Raw genomic sequence first — 20,475 nt, forward strand, 5'->3', positions numbered from 1 at the left:
TCCGGAGTAATTTTAGAACGGCGGTCGCGGTAGGAAAGTTTGACGGTTCGGTGAACCGGACCGTGGATCGCTAACGAAGAGCAAAGTCGGTCGGGATCCGGTCCATCTGCGGTGAAAAATGTGCCCGGCGGTCGCTTCCTCGACGGCTAAACGTCACGACGACGGGGCAAACGTCCCGTGACGGGCGCTGTTCCCGTTCGCGACGCGGCCCGCTATCAAGAAACGATTTCGAGGGCGACGCCCGACGCAACCCCGGGACAGATTGCGCTCAATTTACGCAATTAGGGTAACGAAGAGTAGCCGTGAACACGTGTCCGGCTCCGGCAGAAACGTATTCGAACGGGCGCGCGGCCGTGAGGAGGCATTGTGCAGATCTTTATCGCGTAACAATGCGGTAACGAGCACCATTAGCTTTTTGCTTTATTGCGTTACGGGCTCCCGCGGTGCCAACGACACGAGGGATCAAATAACTCTCATTAAGACAAACGAGTTAAATAACTCACGGATCACGAGCCGGCGGCACGCTCGACGCGTAAAAAAACAGAGCGAGGAGAGAGAGAGAGAGAGAGAGAGAGAGAGAGAGAGAGAGAGAGAGAGAGAGAGAGAATAAAAATAGCGAGGGAGAGAAAATTAGTGGGATCGCTTAATTTTTCCGAGGCCCTCGCAGCGAATTATCCGTAAAACATCGCCGACCATCGCTGTGTCCATACGATTTTCTAATTGAGCCGGCTATAATTGGAATCGCCTCGGACAGGAGATAGAGTTTCGTGGAAAACGATGGTAAATTTCCACGACGTTCGGGTTTATCGGTAATAAAAGCACCGTGAATGATCCAGTTGGACAAACGTTGGTTGCGCGGCGACGACGCTCGTCACCAATTAGTTCGAGGCTTATCTGTCGGTTATTTACGGCCCCGGTTTCTCTCTCTCTCTCTCTCTCTCTCTTTCTCTCTCTCTTTCTCTCTCTCTGTCTGGTCAACAATAAATAGGCATTCATCCGACGAATAACTATCGCGTCACCGGGGCCATCGCTTCGAAACCGGGTTATCGTCTCCTTGTCTGCGGATGAAACGAGGTCGGATGCCTGCTGACATCTTGATGGCTCATCGACGTCCAGTTGCGATCGCTTCCTGGAAAACGTGCCTCCCTTCGTTTCCAAATTCGTCCACGAAACGGCCCATATGGTCCCGGACAGCGTCCTTTCTTCGGCTCACCCTCTGACAAACTTCTACTGGCAAGCTGCTCCAAATGTTCGTCTTACGCCAATCTTGTTACTTTCGTATCATCGGCATTCTCAATGACCTCTTTATTTGATACAATTTGGGTTATTGTTTACTGAAAATCTGCTGTGATTTCAGTCTCGGTTAAAAATCTGTTACAATTTATATATAAGTTTCTATTTAAGTTCCCAATAAAAATCTATTAAGATTTTAGTTTCTATCAAATCTTATTACAATTTCAGTTTCTGTTAACAATCTGTTACAATTTAAGTTTCTGTTAACAATCTGTTATAATTTAAGTTTCTATTAAAAATCTAGTTCAATTTAAATTTCCATTAAAAATCTATTACGATTTAAGTTTCTATCAAATTCAATTACAATTTAATTTTCTGTTAAAAATCTATTACAATTTAAATTTCTGTTAACAATCCGTTATAATTTAAGTTTCTATTAAAAATCTATTTCAATTCAAATATCCATTAAAAACCTATTTAAACTTAAATTGCCATTAAAAATCTATTACAATTTAAGTTACTATCAAATCCTATTACAATTTAAGTTTCTGTTAACAATCTATTACAATTTAAGTTTCTGTTAACAATCTATTACAATTTAAGTTTCTATTAACAATCTGTTACAATTTAAGTTTCTATTAGAATGCTATTTCAACTTAAATCTCCATTAAAAATCTATTTCAATTTAAATTTCCACTAAAAATCTATTGAAATTTAAGTTTCTATCAAAATCCTATTACGATTTAAGTTTTTATCAAATTCTATTACAATTTAAGTTTCTGTTAAAAATCTATTGCAATTTAAATTTACAATAAAAATCTATTGCAATTAAATATATAATAAATATCAATTACAAGTAAATTCCCTATTCAAGCTTTCCCAAAAGTTCACTTATCTATATTTATCAACCCTCGGACGTCGAACCATTTTTACAACAGTACCATCGACGATGTTCATAACTATACCGCGTATTTTATGCATTTTTAACAAAACCGACTAAATCATAAACAAAACTGCAAATACGTTAGAAAAATTTGCGAATATTTCCACCTCGTGACCAAACTACTTAAAACGATTAAAACAGAAACGCTCTATTTAATCTGACTCACGTTTCACACAATCAACTTACACAATTTTAATTTCGCATAAAAAACTCGTATCGAATCCTGGTATCGATAGCGTCTACTTCAAAATTGCAAGCAATATAGGAGCCTGCCGGCGTAAAGGAGCTCCACTAACCGCGCCGAGGGTCGAATAACAAATTTCCGATATTCGTCATAGATTCTTGAAGGGCGTCGCGGCCCCTCGGCGTAAATAATCCAGTGAAGGATTACACAAAAGACGCTATCTGTTCGGCAGAACTGCACGCAACCCTTCCACGGTAATACGGGAACATCGATCACCGTGGCGGGAGCGTTAAAAACTCGACTGATACGTCCGGTTCGATCGGCGCGGCAAGAGGCGACGCGCAGCGTATTTCCAAAGAACCGATGGTCCGAAAAAACCGAGAAAAAGCGAAGAGATCGAGCAAGCGAGCGAGCGAGAGAGAGAGAGAGAGAGAGAGAGAGAGAGAGAGAGGGAGGGAGAGAGGGAGGCAGAGGGAGGCAGAGGGAGACGGGGTGAATGAAGTGACGGCTGCGTCGATGCTCGGGGTCCAGCATGTCGGAGGCTTTTTAGGGCAGCCGGGGGGTTGGAGGGGGCGAGCAGTACAACTAACGACGTGGCAGGTCGAGTAAATCAGGAGGGAGAGTGACGATAAGTTTTTGCTCGTTACAACCGGCCTGGGAAGCTCATTACCCGGTTCCCTCTAACCCCGTGGCAGGAGGGCGAGGGGAGAAAAAGCGGGCGAAAGAGAGACAGGAGGCAGGTTTCGACCTTTTCGCCCCCGAACGCCCCGGCTTAGGGGGTCCGGCGAGGGGATGGCGAGCACGGGGGAGGCTGGAAAAGTTTCACGCGGCCTCCAGCTTCTCGCTGGAAACTAGCAACCGCTCTCGCGCGCGGTTTCCGCAGCATCCGCGCGGCGACGCCGGCTTAAACTATGTTTAAACAAAACGTGGCCCGGGCTAATACGGAAATGGAAAAGTTTCGATTCGGCGAACTCGCGTCGCGGAACATTCATCGTCCGTGGACGGCGCGTTCTTTTGTTTCGGTTAGCGGCGCTGCTCCGCGAAACGGAGGAGGAACGCGAGCGGGCTCCGGAGGGCTCGCCCCGTTAATTGGCCGCGTCCGCTTTAAGGCGAGCATCGATCCGCGAGGCCGCCTCTCGGCCGACAATTAGCCGGCCGATCGAACGGAAACATTCCCCGTTCGCTTTACGGGCCTGGCCAACATTTTTGCGTGGCCTCCCTGCGGCCCACCGCGGATTCCGCGAGCGGATAACCCGGCAAATGGAGCTTTGACCGGTCTCCAGCCATGCGCGACGCCGCGCGATCATACAACCAGCGTTCGCGAGCGGTCCGCGTGCAGCCACGCGAACACCTTCCGATTTTCTAACTGTACGCGATAAAAAGACACGATTGCCACCGTCGATGGACTACGGATCTTTCTGCAGAATAAATGTGTTCTTCGTGGATTGTGTTGAACGAAGGTTAGATAGAAACTTCTTCTTTCATTCTTCGTTCGTTCTTTGAACGATGTTAATGCAGCAGCGAAATTAATGCGACGATATTTTTAAATCATTAGTAATTATATCACTGCTGTGCGTTCTGCCGATTCATTTTTATTATAAATGCGTCAAATCCACGGGTTTGTGATCAGTGTTTATACTTGCTTATTCGATGGTATCGGTTATATTTTATGTTATTTTAGGGTTTTATAGTAGAAAGATCAGAAGAGAAGATTGTACCACGAGACTCATCTTCGTAAACATTATAAATATTCTACAATTATGCTCGAATTTGATTCACATTGGAGAAGGACATTTAAGAAGGTTCGTCCGAGAAGATTATGTCACGAAATCTCATCTTATTAAAAACGTTCTAAAAATGTTACTATTATGCTCGAATTTGATTCACATTATAGAAGAAAATTTTGAAAGATCACCCGAGAAGATCATGGCCACGAGTTTCATCCTATCAAAAAAATTCTAAAAATCCTACAATTATGCTCAAATCATAATCCCATCACAAGAGTATTTTCGAAAGATCATTGGAGGAGATCATGTCACGATCATGTTTCGTCCTATCAAAAATATTCCAAAAATCCTACAATATTATGCTCGAATTTAATTCACATTAGAGAAGAAAATTTTGAAAGATCATCCGAGAAGATCATTGCCACGAGTTTCATCCTATCAAAAAAGTTCTAAAAATCCTACAATTATGCTCAAATTATAATCCCATCACAGAAGAGTATTTTCGAAAGATAATTGGAGAAGATCATGTCACGATCATGTCTCGTCCTATCAAAAATATTCTAAAAATCCTACAATTATGCTCGAATTTAATTCACATTATAGAAGAAAATTTGGAAGATCATCCGAGAAGATCATGGCCACGAGTTTCATCCTATCAAAAAAATTCTAAAAATGCTACAATTATGCTCAAATCATAATCCCATCACAAAAGAGTATTTTCGAAAGATAATTGGAGAAGATCATGTCACGATCATGTCTCGTCCTATCAAAAATATTCTAACAATCCTACAATTATGCTCGAATTTAATTCACATTAGAGAAGAAAATTTTGAAAGATCATCCGAGAAGATCATGGCCACGAGTTTCGTCCTATCAAAAACATTCAAAAAATCCTACAATTACGCAGCAATTAGAACCTCATCACAGAGGGATGATCCGCGAAGATCACGCCACGAGTCCCGTCCTATCAGAAACACCCGAAAAACGCTACAATTACGGCGCAATTAAATTCTCATCAGGTAAGAAAATTTGCGCAGGACGATTCTAAGAATCGTCTCCGGCTACTCGGCGAAGTGGCTGCGAATCCTGGAAGAGAAGCAGATGCCGCAGGATCACCTGGCGTCGCCGGGCCGAGCGAAGGATCCCCGGGTAACCGAGAGGACCCTTATTAGCGGGTCCCTCGCGAGAGAAACTCCGTCGATCGTAGGAAGGACGCCGTAACGTGGCCGAGAGGAAGGATCCGTCTCAAATTACAACACTCGTTACGTACCACCGACGTCTCGAGTTCCGGGGGCACACTTTTAATGAGTTCCCGGCCACGGTCAATTAGTCCCGAGCCCCGGCTCTGCCCTCGCGCCCTGGGTCCTCGAAGATTCGGATCTCGCCAGGGGGACGACGGGGATTTTCGGCTAATCGCGCGGGGAACCGCGCGAGAGGAACGGATGTTTACACCGGGGAACGACCGACACGTTTATGACGGTCCCTCGCGGGACTCGCTTTCGACGTTTACGTCGCTTTTTGGAAATTGCGACGGCGGGCCCTCTTGTCTCTTTCCCCGAAGGTACCCCCGGGACGTTTCAGTTTCGCCGAGTCTCGCCGTGATTTTTATTGCATCCGCGCGACACGCCGCGACGCCGCTTCCCCGCCGAAGGGGGTTGGGTTCGTTGCACCTCGGGCACCACGAGCAGCACGACTTCGGACGCGAACCGCGTGTAAACAAGCCTAATGCGACGACGACTCGCTCGCGGAACCGTGAGCGGTAATTGATTCTTTTTATGGGCAACGTAAAAAGATGTTACTCATTTATACTCAATTTTATACTCGACGCCGTGATTCGGGAACCCGACACGGCCGTACGGACGACATTTTATAGCGAGGCCCGCGGACAGTGATCTTATCGGCCGGATAACGATCGTCAAAATTATTCTTTATTCGCGTGCTTTGCGCATTGTTTTCGTTCCGGCGTTTCGATTTTAATTCCGGGGATGCTGGGCAATTTTCTGCGCCGTCTCCATTGTGATTTAGTAAATAACCTATTCCGACCATGCTGCATCCTTCTTTTTAACGAGGAGGTACCAGATCAGTCATTTTTTTATACTTTTAATTGGAGCTCGGCATTGTTTGGATCGTTTCGAATAAATGTTTATCTAAGATAATTAGCCGATTTAATTCATCTTGGTCGAATATTTTATATAGATAACTAATTATTCGTCATAAATTATTTTATCTATTTATCAGAATAGTTCTTTATTCGAATAATTCTTCCCTCTTTGGATTTGATTTTATAATTTAATTTTTCCCTCTGGATTTGATCTTTTTATTGGAATAATTCTTTTTGTATATTTTTAATCAGAGCTCGGCATTGTTTGGATCGTTTCGAATAAATTTTTATCTAAGATAATTAGCCGAATTGATTCATCTTGGTCGAATATTTTATATAGATAACTAATTATTCGTCATAAATTATTCTATCTATTTATCAGAATAGTTCTTTATTCAAATAATTCTTTATTCGAATAATTCTTCCCTCTTTGGATTTGATTTTATAGTTTAATTTTTTTTTCTGGATTTGATTTTTTTGTTGGAATAATTCTTTATGGAATTACAATAATACAATACGGAAGAAATCTAATAAGGAAATCTGATCTAATATGAAAGAAAGAAATCGATGAGCTATGAAAACACACTTGATAAAAAACACTTCACTTTGATTCAAATCAACGGTTTTATTATTTCTTTCTCGAATCACTAGCTGTTTCATTAGACAAGAGACTTGTCGCTCGCAGAAAAAATTTCAAGAATTAACATCAAAGAATGGATCTAAGTTACCTGTGCAACAGCAATCGCGAAGACGATGAATAATGAAAGGAACAGTGCGCTGATCACTTCCGAGAATATAATAATTATTACAATAATGCAATTCGGAAGAAATCTAATAAGGAAATCTAATCTAATATGAAATAAATAAAAAAAAATCGATGAGTTATGAAAAAACACTTCATTTTGATTCGAATCAACTGTTTTATTATTTCTTCTTCGAATCTCTAGCTGTTTAATTAGACAAGAGGCTTGTCGCTCGCAGAGAAAAATGATTTCAAGAATTAACATGAAAGAATGGATCTAAGCTATCTGTGCAACAGCAACCGGGAAGACGATGAATAATAAAAAGAACAGCGCGCTGATCACTTCCGAGAATATTAGCTTAAACCTCGTAACCGAAGATGCTAAGGCGCATCATCGTGATCTTTGTATCCCGATTCCATTTTATCGGGACGATACAAGCAATTACGAAAGCACTCGAGCGTAGTGTTTGATCGTGTCGCTCAATAATTCTCGTGGAACGAGCCTATCATTTGTTGACCCAAATGTTGGGATGCATGTAGCCAGATAGCTGTTGAGAACTGGGCCGTGACTGATAAGACACCGATCCCCATATAAATTAGCTGCGGCGATCGGTTCCGTGTTGTCATCGGCCAGCCAGAGCCGAGGCACGATAAAAATCCTCGCACTATAAATTCTCTTTAACGAGGACGGTTCTCTCATTCGACGTTTCTCTTTCGGGACGATTATTCGTTAATCGAAGGGGTTGCTGCGACGCCGAGCCAGCTTCGTTTCTTTAGCGATTTGAACGCGAAGAGTTTAGATGTTTGTTGCTACTCCAGTGATCGCAGTTTTAACATTTTAGGTTAACTCTTTGCACTCGAAGCTATTTTAACCGTAAACCTTAAATAATTTTTCTGACTTATAGTATTTCCATTTTATGTGAGAAAGTGCATTTTATGAGAATAACAATTGTCACCACAATTGAGTCTTGTGGTGACTCGTACAACAGTTACACTATTAACAATTTCGTAAATGTAAACTTTGTTTATATAAAAATTATCTTGGAATATGCTATAACAATTTTAATGGTGCCTCAGAGTCACCACTCGAGTGCAAAGGGTTAATAGGTTTCTCAGGTTCAAAATACAGTAAATTCTTCCTAATTGACACTCAGATTTTACAGTAATTACTCTCTAATTCGCGCTGAGATTGTGCACAAGAATGGACAATTTTGGAAGAGGAGGCACGATTATTCGAGCCTCGCGGCTCGTTTTTATAGTTACCGATTGCCAACAATTATAAAAACGAGACGCAGAGCTGGAATAAACGTACCTCCTCTTATCTCGAATTGTCCATTTTTTGTTTCGAAGCTGAGCGTCGATCAGGGAGAATTTACTTTCTGTTTTTTCGACGCCGTAGAATCTTCGATCCGCTTCGAAAACTACTCGTCTCACTGTCTCCGCCATGATCCAGTCGCACCACGCTCTGAAACGCCGGGAATGGCAAAGAAAATACGCGCCGTTTATTTTGAAAGTGGCCCAAGTCCATTTTCCAAAACCATCGAGCCGGCTATTTTACTATTTACGTTTCTACGTTACATGTAATTTTAATATCAGCGGAGCCCCCGGAACGTAATTTTCAGGAGGTTAGAAAAACACTAACGGAGAAAGAGTGAACTGGCTGTAAAAATATATTTTGTGTTAAAACGCAAAGTCCTTAAATATCCGGATTTTAAAATAATTCGATTTAGGCCCACTTTATAATATAAAATAAACGGCTCGTATATTCGCGACTTCGTCGCTTCGAAACCACTGTTTTCTAATTAATGATCTATCGGATACTCGTTCATTTATTTGCCTGTTCGTGTACGAACGGGTTAAACCCTTTGGTACATCGAAACACAGAGAAGAAAGTGTACTAACATTGCTTCTAAAAATAAGGGAGGAACTGAAAAACGTACTAAATTAATTAATTAATCAAGGAGAATTTACTGTGGTCGTTATACAATGGCGTTTATTACTAGTTAATCGGTTCTTAATATAAATTCACTAGTTCATTTCTAGTTCATTACTAGTTAAACAGTTCTCAGTACAAATTCACTAGTTCGTTACTAGTTTATTAATAGTTAATCAGTACTTAATACAACTTCACTGGTTCATTACTAATTTATTAATACTTAAGCAGTTCTTAATATACATTCACTAGGCTCATTACTAATCTCTTAATAGTTAATCAGTTCATATTATATAAATACGCTACTTTATTACTAGTTTACTACCAGTCTATTATTTATTTAATCACGGATCACAAGAAATGCTTTCAAGAAATACTCGCACCGCGGATATTCATTAATCCCGGAAGCGAGCCCCTTCCGACAACCCAAGAAGAATATTCTTCCGCGAACATCGGAGACAGAAAAACTCGAAGTAAAACGCTCGACCAGTTGCAAGAACAGAATACATAATATCGGATTATTAAACATCGCGTTATTAAAATAAATTAAATATTAAATTAAATATTAAATTAAATATTAAATTGAAACTATCCGATTTGAAGTCCAATTGCATCAGGAATTATTCTGCCGAGGTTACACAGAAATGACCATAATCGGTTCCACGGAATTCCGGTGAAAGTAATAGTGTCTCAGCGAGGCCCAAGATGCATTTAAACACAGCTCCACAGCGATATCAGGACATCTGTAGAAGCCGTTTAGAAGATTGAAAGCAAAGCCCTAGCGAAGATTCTCAAGGAACCAAGTGAACGTCTTCGAAGTAGGTAATTCGTGGATCTGGGGATAAAAGGTCGCGAATTAATTTGCGAAACTGTTACATCGAGATACGGTTAAAAAGCGGGCCCGGATCGCAATCGGAGTAATTCTTGGATTGGCAATAGCGCTCCTCGTCGCGCTCCGGGTCCTATAGCACAGCCGGCCGGCTCTTTCGAAAGCGAGCCGGCTCGCAATCAGCGGGGCACCCGAAACGTCCTTTCATTCGATTACTCGGCAGCGGCGGGGTAATTGATTTATCGGGTCCTCGGGTCGTAGAAGTTCTGTTTATCGCGGACGTTGTAACGGATGAGTTTCCCGGGTGACCGAGCCTCGCCGGCGAAAGTAATCGGCTTACACCGTTCGTAGTGGCTTCGTTAGAATCGGCGGAAAGTTCGCCACGGCCGGGTGTTTTCTTTTTTCTTTTTCCACGGACGACAAAAAGATCGTTCGGCCAGATAGAGAGCGAGCGGGGTCTTTCGGAGGCCGCGGAGGAGAAAGTTGCCGCGCGCGCGCGCGCGGGTTCTCCTCGCGGAAAAAATAGCGTACGGTTTCTATGGCAGTCGGCGCTCGGTCGCATCGATTACGCAGCTGTCCGGGCTCCTTATGCATGTAAAGATGACCTCCATAGGATCCCCGATACGTAATATTATCTCCTCCCGGGGCCTTACAACTGTAGTAGTCGTGTCGCGTCAACGCGCCGTCCAGAAGAGAGCGCCCAGACCTCCGGTTGTGAAAGACGATATTGGGTAATCGATTGCTTCGCGATCGGGGGACGAGGGAGTCGACTCGACTCGGCTCGACTCGAGTCGAATCGAGCGAGCGAGCGAACGAGCGTGCGATTCGGCGCGCATTCCGCAAGCTCGATTATGCCATCGATTCGCGTCACGTTGCCGTCCCGGACATTTTTACGGCCGCTCTAATTCTGCCCGGTAATTAAAAGAATTAATAGGTAATTGAATCGGGCCGAGCCAACCGGTATAGATCTTCCGCGGACGCCATTAACCGGATCTCCACGCTCCGGATATTGATTTTCCATTGTACCAACACGTCCGCTCGGCTCTGCCTTCGTCTTACGACTCGCAAACGCGATGTTTAATAATCCGGTATTATGTATTCTGTTCTTGCAACTGGTCGAGCGTTTTACTTCGAGTTTTTCTTTCTCCGATGTTCGGGGAATAATATTCTTCTTGGGTTGGCGGAAGGGGCTCGCTTCCGGGATTAATGAATATCAGCGGTGCGAGTATTTCTTGAAAGTATTTATTGTGATCCGTGATTAAATAAATAATACACTTGTAGTAAACTAGTAATAAAGTAGCGTATTTATATTAAGAACTGATTAACTATTAAGAAATTAGTAATGAGCCTAGTGAATGTATATTAAGAACTGCTTAAGTATTAATAAATTAGTAATGAACCAGTGAAGTTGTATTAAGTACTGATTAACTATTAATAAACTAGTAACGAACTAGTGAATTTGTATTGAGAACTGTTTAACTATTAATGAACTAGTAATGAACTAGTGAATTTATATTAAGAACCTATTAACTAGTAATAAACGCCATATTGTATAACGACCACAGTAAATTCTCCTTGATTAATTAATTAATTTAGTACGTTTTTCAATTCCTCCCTTATTTTTAGAAGCAATGTTAGTACATTTTCTTCTCTGTGTTTCGATGTACCAAAGGGTTTAACCCGTTCGTACACGAACAGGCAAATAAATGAACGAGTATCCGAGAGATCATTAATTAGAAAACAGTGGTTTCGATGCGACGAAGTCGCGAATATACGAGCCGTTTATTTTATATTATAAAGTGGGCCTAAATCGAATTATTTTAAAATCCGGATATTTAAGGACTTTGCGTTTTAACACAAAATATATTTTTACAGCCAGTTCACTCTTTCTCCGTTAGTGTTTTTCTAACCTCCTGAAAATTGCGTTCCGGGGGCTCCGCTGATATTAAAATTACATGTAACGTAGAAACGTAAATAGTAAAATAGCCGACTCGATGGTTTTGGAAAATGGACTTGGGCCACTTTCAAAATAAACGGCTCGTATTTTCTTTGCCATTCCCGGCGTTTCAGAGCGTGGTGCGACTGGATCATGGCGGAGACAGTGAGACGAGTAGTTTTCGAAGCGGATCGAAGATTCTACGGCGTCGAAAAAACAGAAAGTAAATTCTCCCTGATCGACGCTCAGCTTCGAAACAAAAAATGGACAATTCGAGATAAGAGGAGGTACGTTTATTCCAGCTTTGCGTCTCGTTTTCATAATTGTTGACAATCGGTAACTATAAAAACGAGCCGCGAGGCACGGATAATCGTATCTCCTCTTTCCAAATTATCCATTTTTGTTCACAAGCTGAAGATTAAATTAAGGAGAATTTACTGTAAATATATGCCATCGCTCAACAATTTTTCCAATTTCATCTCTGCTCGAAGAACGCGCGAGCAACCGTACGAGTCGCTGCGCGAGTACAGTGCACGGCTCGCTCTCTCGATCGTATAGGGTGAATGAAACATCGAGAGGGGAAGCATAACAGGTCGGTAAAAATTTCGCGAAGATGGCAGCGGTTCCCTCTCACCCCAGGTCACAACAGACCGCTGTTCACGGCAGGAAGCTGGCTGTTTGTTGTCTTAGGTCGAGTCCGAATGAAACGCGAGCGTCCCGATGCCGACACCGTTTGGAATACCACCGTGCGATCCTAAAGAAACATACGAGGCGCCAGCAGTTACCAACGGGTTATGGGAAAACGATGGTTTCCGGATAGCAGCCGAGCACCTGCGACTTCCACTGTTTCCGTCCGACCCCCGACTATTTATTTCGCGACTCTAATTAATCGAGCTCATTAGGCGGCCGCCACCCCCTCCCTTCCATTCTCCACACTCGCGCGATTCATGGTCCGCATTTTTCTGTTCTCCGCCAAACTACGAAGTTTAAAATATGGGATTCTGCGGGGACCATCCTTTTCGAAATGTTTTTTTTTTGTTATAAAAGCTTCCGCGCGTTGGTTAATAACAGCAGACTTTTTTCGATCGACGATTTAAATTAATATATTCTAGATGTCGACATTTTCTTTTTAAATGATAGATAAATAATAGTAAGCGAAATATAATAATAGATGAGAAATAATAATAATAATAATAATAATAATAATAATAATAATAATAATAATAATAATAATAATAAGTAAGAAATAATAATAATGAGTAGGAAATAATAATAATGAGCAAGAAATAATAATAATAAGTAAGATATAATAATAATAATAATAATAATAAATAAGAAATAATAATAATGAGTAAGAAATAATACTAATGAGCATGAAATAATAATAATAAGTAAGAAATAATAATAATATGTAAGAAATAATAATAATAAGTGAGAAATAATAATAATAATAATAATAATAATAATAAGTAAGATGTATGATTGATGAATGAGTAGACTGCGGCTCTTAATGCAAAATTAATATTTTCTGCATCATTTGCAATACATAGAACATGTCGAACATGTCAAAAAATATTCTTAATATTTGTTACAAACGCATAAAATCCGCAGTACATTGATACATGTAAAGATCAGTAAAATATAGGCGAATAAAAGTTCCAATAAACTAAAATTGTCCACGAAAATTCTAAAAATTCTGAATCCACGGCGAGTTAATCGTGACACAATCTATAAACGGATCCTCTATCTCGATTCTATCCGCCGAATCTCACAGGTTCTCCTATTCCCGTCGCTTCCGTTTCCCGAAAAAAAACCCGTAATTCAAACGAAACCACAATTCTCGGCTAGGCCCGCGATCCCGTTAAAAAGATTAACCGCCGCGATAAGGAGGAAATCGCGTGAAAAATTCCCAGCCGAACCCATGAATAAAAATGATCCGCGCGGCGTCCCGTAGGAACGGGCTCTGTTTCCCAAACGAGGCGATCCCTCATTATCGCGCCTCGAGAGGACCCGTTATTTACCTGAGGAAATCCGTGAGGATGTGACCGGAAGTCGGGCCCCGGGGGCGCAGATAGCCGGAAGGAATCGGCGCGGTTGTCTTAAACAGAGATTAACGCGGACATCGATCATGCTCTCGTGGTGACGATGTCCCCGGGGAGGGCCACTTCTCGTTCTCGGTAAACAGCGGTTTACCACGGGGATCACGTTTCCATGGGCCGCGACCCGGACCGCACCCGGCAGCCTCTTCGTGTTTGCGCTGTGCGTTAGGCCGCCCCTGGACTGCACGTGGGCCACGCACGTGCGTGTTTGCCTCCTCGCAACGACGCTTCCTTCCTCCGATAATCGTCCCGATAGCGATTCGGCGACGATCGACGAACTGGCCATATCCTAATCCGTCGCCCTTAGACAAGGACGTCGCCTTCGGTGCCTCGGAAGTTGTACATTTTTTAGTTCTATCGTCGAGCAAAACAGGATATCAATAGGTTAGAATCATAGCGGCGTGATATTACCGAAAATTTGGATCTATTTTTTCTTATAATGTAATCTGTGCGTGTCGAAATATCAAAGACAAGTCAGATAAATTACTGCTACTGTAAATTAGGTGAAATGTTTCCTTGGGGGTTTTTATTTCTTTGGCTTTCCAGTGTACGTTCCGATGGATTTTGTCGAGAAATGTCCGAAAATCGAAGTCTTGAGTCTAGGAATGTAATTAAAATTAGTCGAAAACGTTGGAAATTCAAATTTGGAGGCGCGTAGCTTTTTAATAAATTAATTCAGGACTTATTTTAATTATATTCCTGGATTCGGGACTTCGATTTTTGCACTTTTCTCGACGAAATTCATTTGAATGTACACTGTAAAGTAAAAAAGAAAATAGAAACCCTCCAAGGAAAGGTTTAACTTAACTCTTTAGAGTTAATTTATTAAGATAATTTATTATCTTAATAAATTTGGTCGGCAAACGATAAGTTTGGTCAGTAAACAATAAATTTGGACAGTAAGCAATACACGTGTTAATAAACAATAACAATGCTTGATGTCAATTTCGACTCATAATATTATTTGAATCCTCCGCTTAATTATTTTTATTTGTTATTAGTTATTATTAATTACTTGTTATTATTAGTTATTATTAATTAGTTGTTATTATTAATTATTATTACTTTTTATTAGTTATTATTATTTGTTTGCTCATATTAAAAATAACAGAAATGCTATCGAGTCCGTAAAAAATATCTCCAAAGAATGTACAGTGGAAAGTAAAAAAAAAATAGAAACCTGTAAGGAAAGATTTAACCGTAAATTAACTTAACTTAACAATAAGTTTGGTCAGTGAACAATTAATTTGGCCAGTAAACAATACACGCGTTAATAAACAATAACGCTCCTTGGTGTCAATTTCGACTGAGAATATTTGAATTGTTAGCTTCATTATTTTTATTTATTATTATTTGCTATTATTAGTTAGTTGTTATTATTAGTTATTATTAATATTCGTAATCTATTATTATTCGTTTGCTCATATTAGAAGCAACAGAAACGTCTTACTGACGTAAGAAATATCTCCGAAGAATGTGCTCCGAAAAATAGTTGAACGAAGCTCAAAATTCTTGCAAAAAATCGTCGACGGAACAGCTGCGAAAATGATCCGCCATCCGGGCGTTAATAATGATTTGCCTCGATCGGCGATCCTCGTAAAAACAGCAGGGAAACTGCGAGTTCCGCTGCCGCAAAGTTCGAAGCTCGCTGGCCCAGATAGCGGCCGCCGGAGCGCACCCGTTCGCCCGAGATTTCCCCGTCGGTTTTTTATTTCACGGTGTCGGATTCTTGGTGGCTCGTCGCAGCTGGTGCTTGACGCATTACGACGGGCCACGCGGATTCATTAACTCGCCGGGCCTCCTTGCCGGAGTCGATGGACCCCGCGCGGAGACGAGTGTGCCGTGTCACGTGGCCGGGAAATAATTTACTGGAACCATATTACATAGTTTCCTCTGGCCCCTTCTTCCAACCGTTTCTTTTCCTTCCCTTTTTTCTTCTTTTTTCGGCGAACCGTGTTTGTGTTGTTAGACGACAGGCTTTTTTCCTCCGCGCGTCGAGAGGGCCATTCCACGCTGGACAGCCGAGGCAAAATTAAAAGTTTTATGCAGTTAATTGGACTGCGCTGGGATGCTGAGGAGAATATTGTTTTAGAGCCGGCCCCTCCTCTCTCTCTCTCTCTCTCTCTCTCTCTCTCGCTCGCTCTTGGTGCACGCTGCGTTTCCGCGAACTCGTGAGCTCCCGGTAAATTATTCTTCGAAAAATTGGCGCGTTTATTTGGCACCGCGCGGCATGACATAATTGTTTGCGTGCACGAACTTGTTCGAACTGTTCTCGGTACTACCGGTGACCGGTAACGAGCAAATTAAATTCGCGGCATCAGAAGCGCATTTATTTTTACGGCTGGCGAACGATATTTGGTAGACTGACGTCAGAGTTGCTGGCGAAAATTATTTTATCTTTCTCGGGATGCTCTTTAAAGAAGGAGTTGTTAGAAGAAGTAGTAGTCGCGACGACGATTTCGTGGTACATGTAAATTCTCCGTTGAAATTCAAGTGTCAATTTCCTTTCTTTTTATCCTTTTTTGTCATTTTTATCTTACGAAAACCTTTGTACGACACCACTGTACTTCTACAGCACTGGATAGCATGATTTTTGTTTACCATATTTAAAAACTGAATTACCTTAAAATAATGACGGGAATAACGAACTATAGCATCTTTAGAAAAAAATGTAATTATTAGGGTATATACTGGGTGTCCCAAAAATGTCTCGCAATCCGGAAATGGCGGGTTCCTCGGACCATTTGAAGCAACTTCTTCCTTTACAAAAATGTTCTCCGAGGCACCGTTAACGAGTTATTAACGAAAAACAGTGACCGATAAGAATCGAGTACGGCTGATGCGAGCCGGCCCAGCCAACCAGCGCACGAAGCCCAGTTCCGCTCATTGGCTCGGTCGCCTCGGGCCAGCCGAGCTCGCCTCTCATTGGGCACTGTTTTTCGTTAATAACTCGTTAACGGTGCCTCGGAGAAAATTTTTGTAAAGGAAAAAGTTGCTACGAATGACCTGAGGAATCTGCCACTTTCGGATTCCGAGACATTTTTGGGGCACCTTGTTTCATACATGCGTAAGAAATTGAGTCTTGCGACTTGTACGACGGTTAGACTATTAACAATCTTTTTATATCAAAGCTTTGATAATATAAACATTATCTTGGAACGTGATGTGACAATTTTAATGCCTCGGAGTCACCGCTCGAGTGCAAAGGGTTGATATAAAATGGAAATACTACAAGTCGGAGAAATTATTTTTGATTTACAGTTAAAATGGCTTCGAGTGCGAAGGTCAGGGACCCCGCTCGCTGGGTCAGAGCGGCCAGATCGCGGGAAATCGCGAATTGGAACGCGGATTTTATCGGCGGGCAGCCGATAACGTGGAAAAGCGCAACACTGAATAGCCCCGGAAGACAAAGCCGCGATCGAAGAAGAGCGTCGCGCATCGTTCCCCGGCACCCCCGCGCCCGCGGCCTCTTTATACCGATGTCCCATTGAACGCAACTTATGGGAGTGCGTCGTACAAAGTTGCCCGCGGATTTTCGTGGGGGCCATAAGCCTCCGCGTCGTCGACAATGGTTCCCTCCCGCCGTTCTCCGGCTCTCTCTTCGACCGCAGCAGTTTCTCATTCCCTCGAATCCACCGGAACCCGTGCGAGCGGGAAAGGCGCACGGGGGATGGGGAGGGGGGTTGGTTCAGCCGTTGTACGGGGGGTGCGCCACTCATTCCGGCCGCAAGATTTAGAAGCCAATTTTCGCGAGCATTGACCAGACTCCCTTCGACCCGCCCGCCCCCTCCTTTGTCGTCTCTCTTCTTTTCCATCCCCCTTTTCCGCCGCTTTTTCCACCCTTCCTTCGGCCGGGCGGCCGCTGAAAGGAAGCTCCGAAAATATAGCCGGGCTGACCACCGAATCGCCTCCTCGTGGGATCCGGACGAGAATTGCGGAAGGATTTCGCTTCCTTGCTCGCCTTGGATCCCGGTTCATTTGAAAGTATAACAACCCGCGGAGACCGCCGAAACGCGCTGTTTTCGAATATCATCCTTTTTCAGCCGAGACAGAGGCTCGTTCGGGGGGATTCGGAGGCAAACGGAGGGGGCGGTGGAGAGATCAGCGGTTACGTTACCCCTGGGAGATTTAGGGGAATCGCTGGTAATGAGCGTGTAATTAAAACTGCGGCTCGTCACGTGGCGCTTTGGTACGAACGCTCGCGTGACCGCGTACGATCCTTTCGAGAAAATTCCGTTGGTAATTAGGTGTATTTTGTTTTTATTTCGCGGCTTTCTATTTAGTTTTTCTTGTTTTCGTTTATTCGATTTATTTGATTTATTTAGAATTTTATCTATCTAGAAAGAATAATTTCTATTCAGAAAGAATAATAGATAGAAAACACATGATACGGCGATCCTTTGATTCTTCCAGATGGCAATTACCCGTGTTTACGGGTAACCCTTCTATAACACGATAGATAGGATATTATTAAAAAGAAACGTTTATTTTTGATTCCATATAAGCAACGTAACTGTTATTAAAGATAAACGTATGTATAACGCAGAAGGAAAAAAAGAAACAAAATATATTACTTTCATTTAATTTAACCTTAATTTAATAAATTTCTTTCTTATCACTATTCGGTACAATCGAAAGAGAACGTTTTTTTTCGGTTAGATTTCTTGCACCTTCTATCCTCTTTAAAAAATCTGCAATTTTGCTTCGTTTGCTGGTCCTTGCAAGGTCATCGTAGATTTCGTGGTACGAAGATAGGCAATTTTGCAGCTCCCTTTTGAATTTTTGGCTTTTTTAAGCGGAAGGGGAATATATTTATACACCCTTAATTATAATAATTATATTTCCATGTAAAGCCACTAGTTCATCATTGTTCCCCGTCATTATTTCAAGGTAATTCAGCTTCTAAATATGCTAAACAAAAATTATGCTATCCAGTGCTGTAAAAGTACAGTAACGTCCAAAAGGTTTCCGCAATGTTCTTATCGCGTCAGAGCGAAACAGTGTTATAGGATGCCTGCCTACGTGTTACAAGATGTACCACCTGTACCATATCACTGTCGCAAATGTTCAGCTCCAGCAGCTACATACACATAGAGTATGCATACAAATCTCCGAATCGCTAACCTTAAGGCAAGTTTGACGAACGTAGTACAGTAATGTCTCCCAAACTGACGCTCCGATTGTGCAGGAAAATGGACAATTTCGGAAGAGCTGTCACAATTATTCGAGTCTTGCAGCTCGACAATTGATAATCATAACAAAAGAGCTACAAGGCTCGCAACAATCGTTTCTCCTCTTCCCAAATTGTCTATTTTTGCTTGTAAGCTATGAGACAATTGGAGAGAATTTACTGTACAATAATGTCTCTCTAATTGGCGCTCAGATTATACACGAAAATGGACAATTTCGGAAGAGAAGATACGATTATTTGAGACTTGCAGCTCGTTTTTACAGTTGTTGACAATCGATAACCATAAAGGTAAAGCCACATGGCTCGAACCATGACAATTCGTAGCTATAAAATTCGTAGTATGACAATTCGTAGCTATAAAAGCAAACCGCAAGGCTCGAACAATCGTATCTCCTCTTCCCAAATTGTCCATTTTTGCTTGTAAGCTAAGGGACAATTGAAGAGAATTTACTGTACTATAATGCCTCCCTAATTTACGCTCAGATTATACACGAAAATGGACAATTTTGGAAGAGCAGATACGATTATTCGAGCCTTGCGGTTTGCTTTTATAGCTACGAATTGTCATGGTTCGAGCCATGTGGCTCGTTTTTTATGGTTATCGATTGTCAACAACTGAAAAAACGAGCCGCAAGTCTCGTATAATCGTATCTTCTCTTCCCAAATTGTCCATTTTCGTGTCCATAATCTGAGCGTCAATTAGGGAGACATTATTGTACAGTAAATTCTCTCCAATTGTCCCTTAGCTTACAAGCAAAAATGGACAATTTCGGAAGAAGTGACACGATTATTCGAGTCTTGCAGCTCGTTTTTATGGTTGTCGACAATCGATAATCATAACGAAAGAGCCACGAGGCTCGCAACAAACGCAACTCCTCTTCCAAAATTGTCCATTTCTCTGGACAATCCGAGCGTCAATTGGAGAGACATTACCGTAACCGCAGGAAGACGAAGGACGGAAGAAGAAGGACGTTGCGTTACTGTTACAGTTTCACCCACGTTCGGACGCGACGCGGAGCAAAACTGTCCTAAACAGACTCCCATGGAGCATCTAGGAATGATCCGGCAAGGAGATCCCATCGTGCGGAGGTTCCAAGGAACCCGGAACGGGCCTGCGGTTCCGCGGGGTCGTCGGAAAGAAGCGTCCGCGGCTCCGGCCGGTCATTAGGGTTAATAATCCCGGAGCCTTAAATAACGGTAGGCCATTGCCGCGGATGACAGTTATGACAGCCACGAGCCATTGTTCCCCGGGTACCAGTAATTATTAGGAGTCCCGCGGAGAGAGAGGGGGGGGGGGCCTCGGGAGTCGGCCTCGCCGCGTCTCGCCGCTCGGAAAGAGAGAATCGTGGCTCACCTATCCGCGGCATTTCATCTTCGCGGGGCCGGATAGGCAGTCGGCTCGGTTCATGCGTCATTTAGGAGGGTAATGAAAAGACCGGCGTCGGATGTGACGAGGGAGAGTAATTGCGCGTACACGCGAGGACGTTCCCGACATCCTTCTCCCCCCTGGCCCCTCCCCGCTGTGTCCGTCTTACGGCCTTCTAGACGATCCATCCA

This window comes from Megalopta genalis, chromosome 12 (genome assembly GCF_051020955.1).
Source record: "Megalopta genalis isolate 19385.01 chromosome 12, iyMegGena1_principal, whole genome shotgun sequence".
Classification (NCBI taxonomy): Eukaryota; Metazoa; Arthropoda; class Insecta; order Hymenoptera; family Halictidae; genus Megalopta; species Megalopta genalis.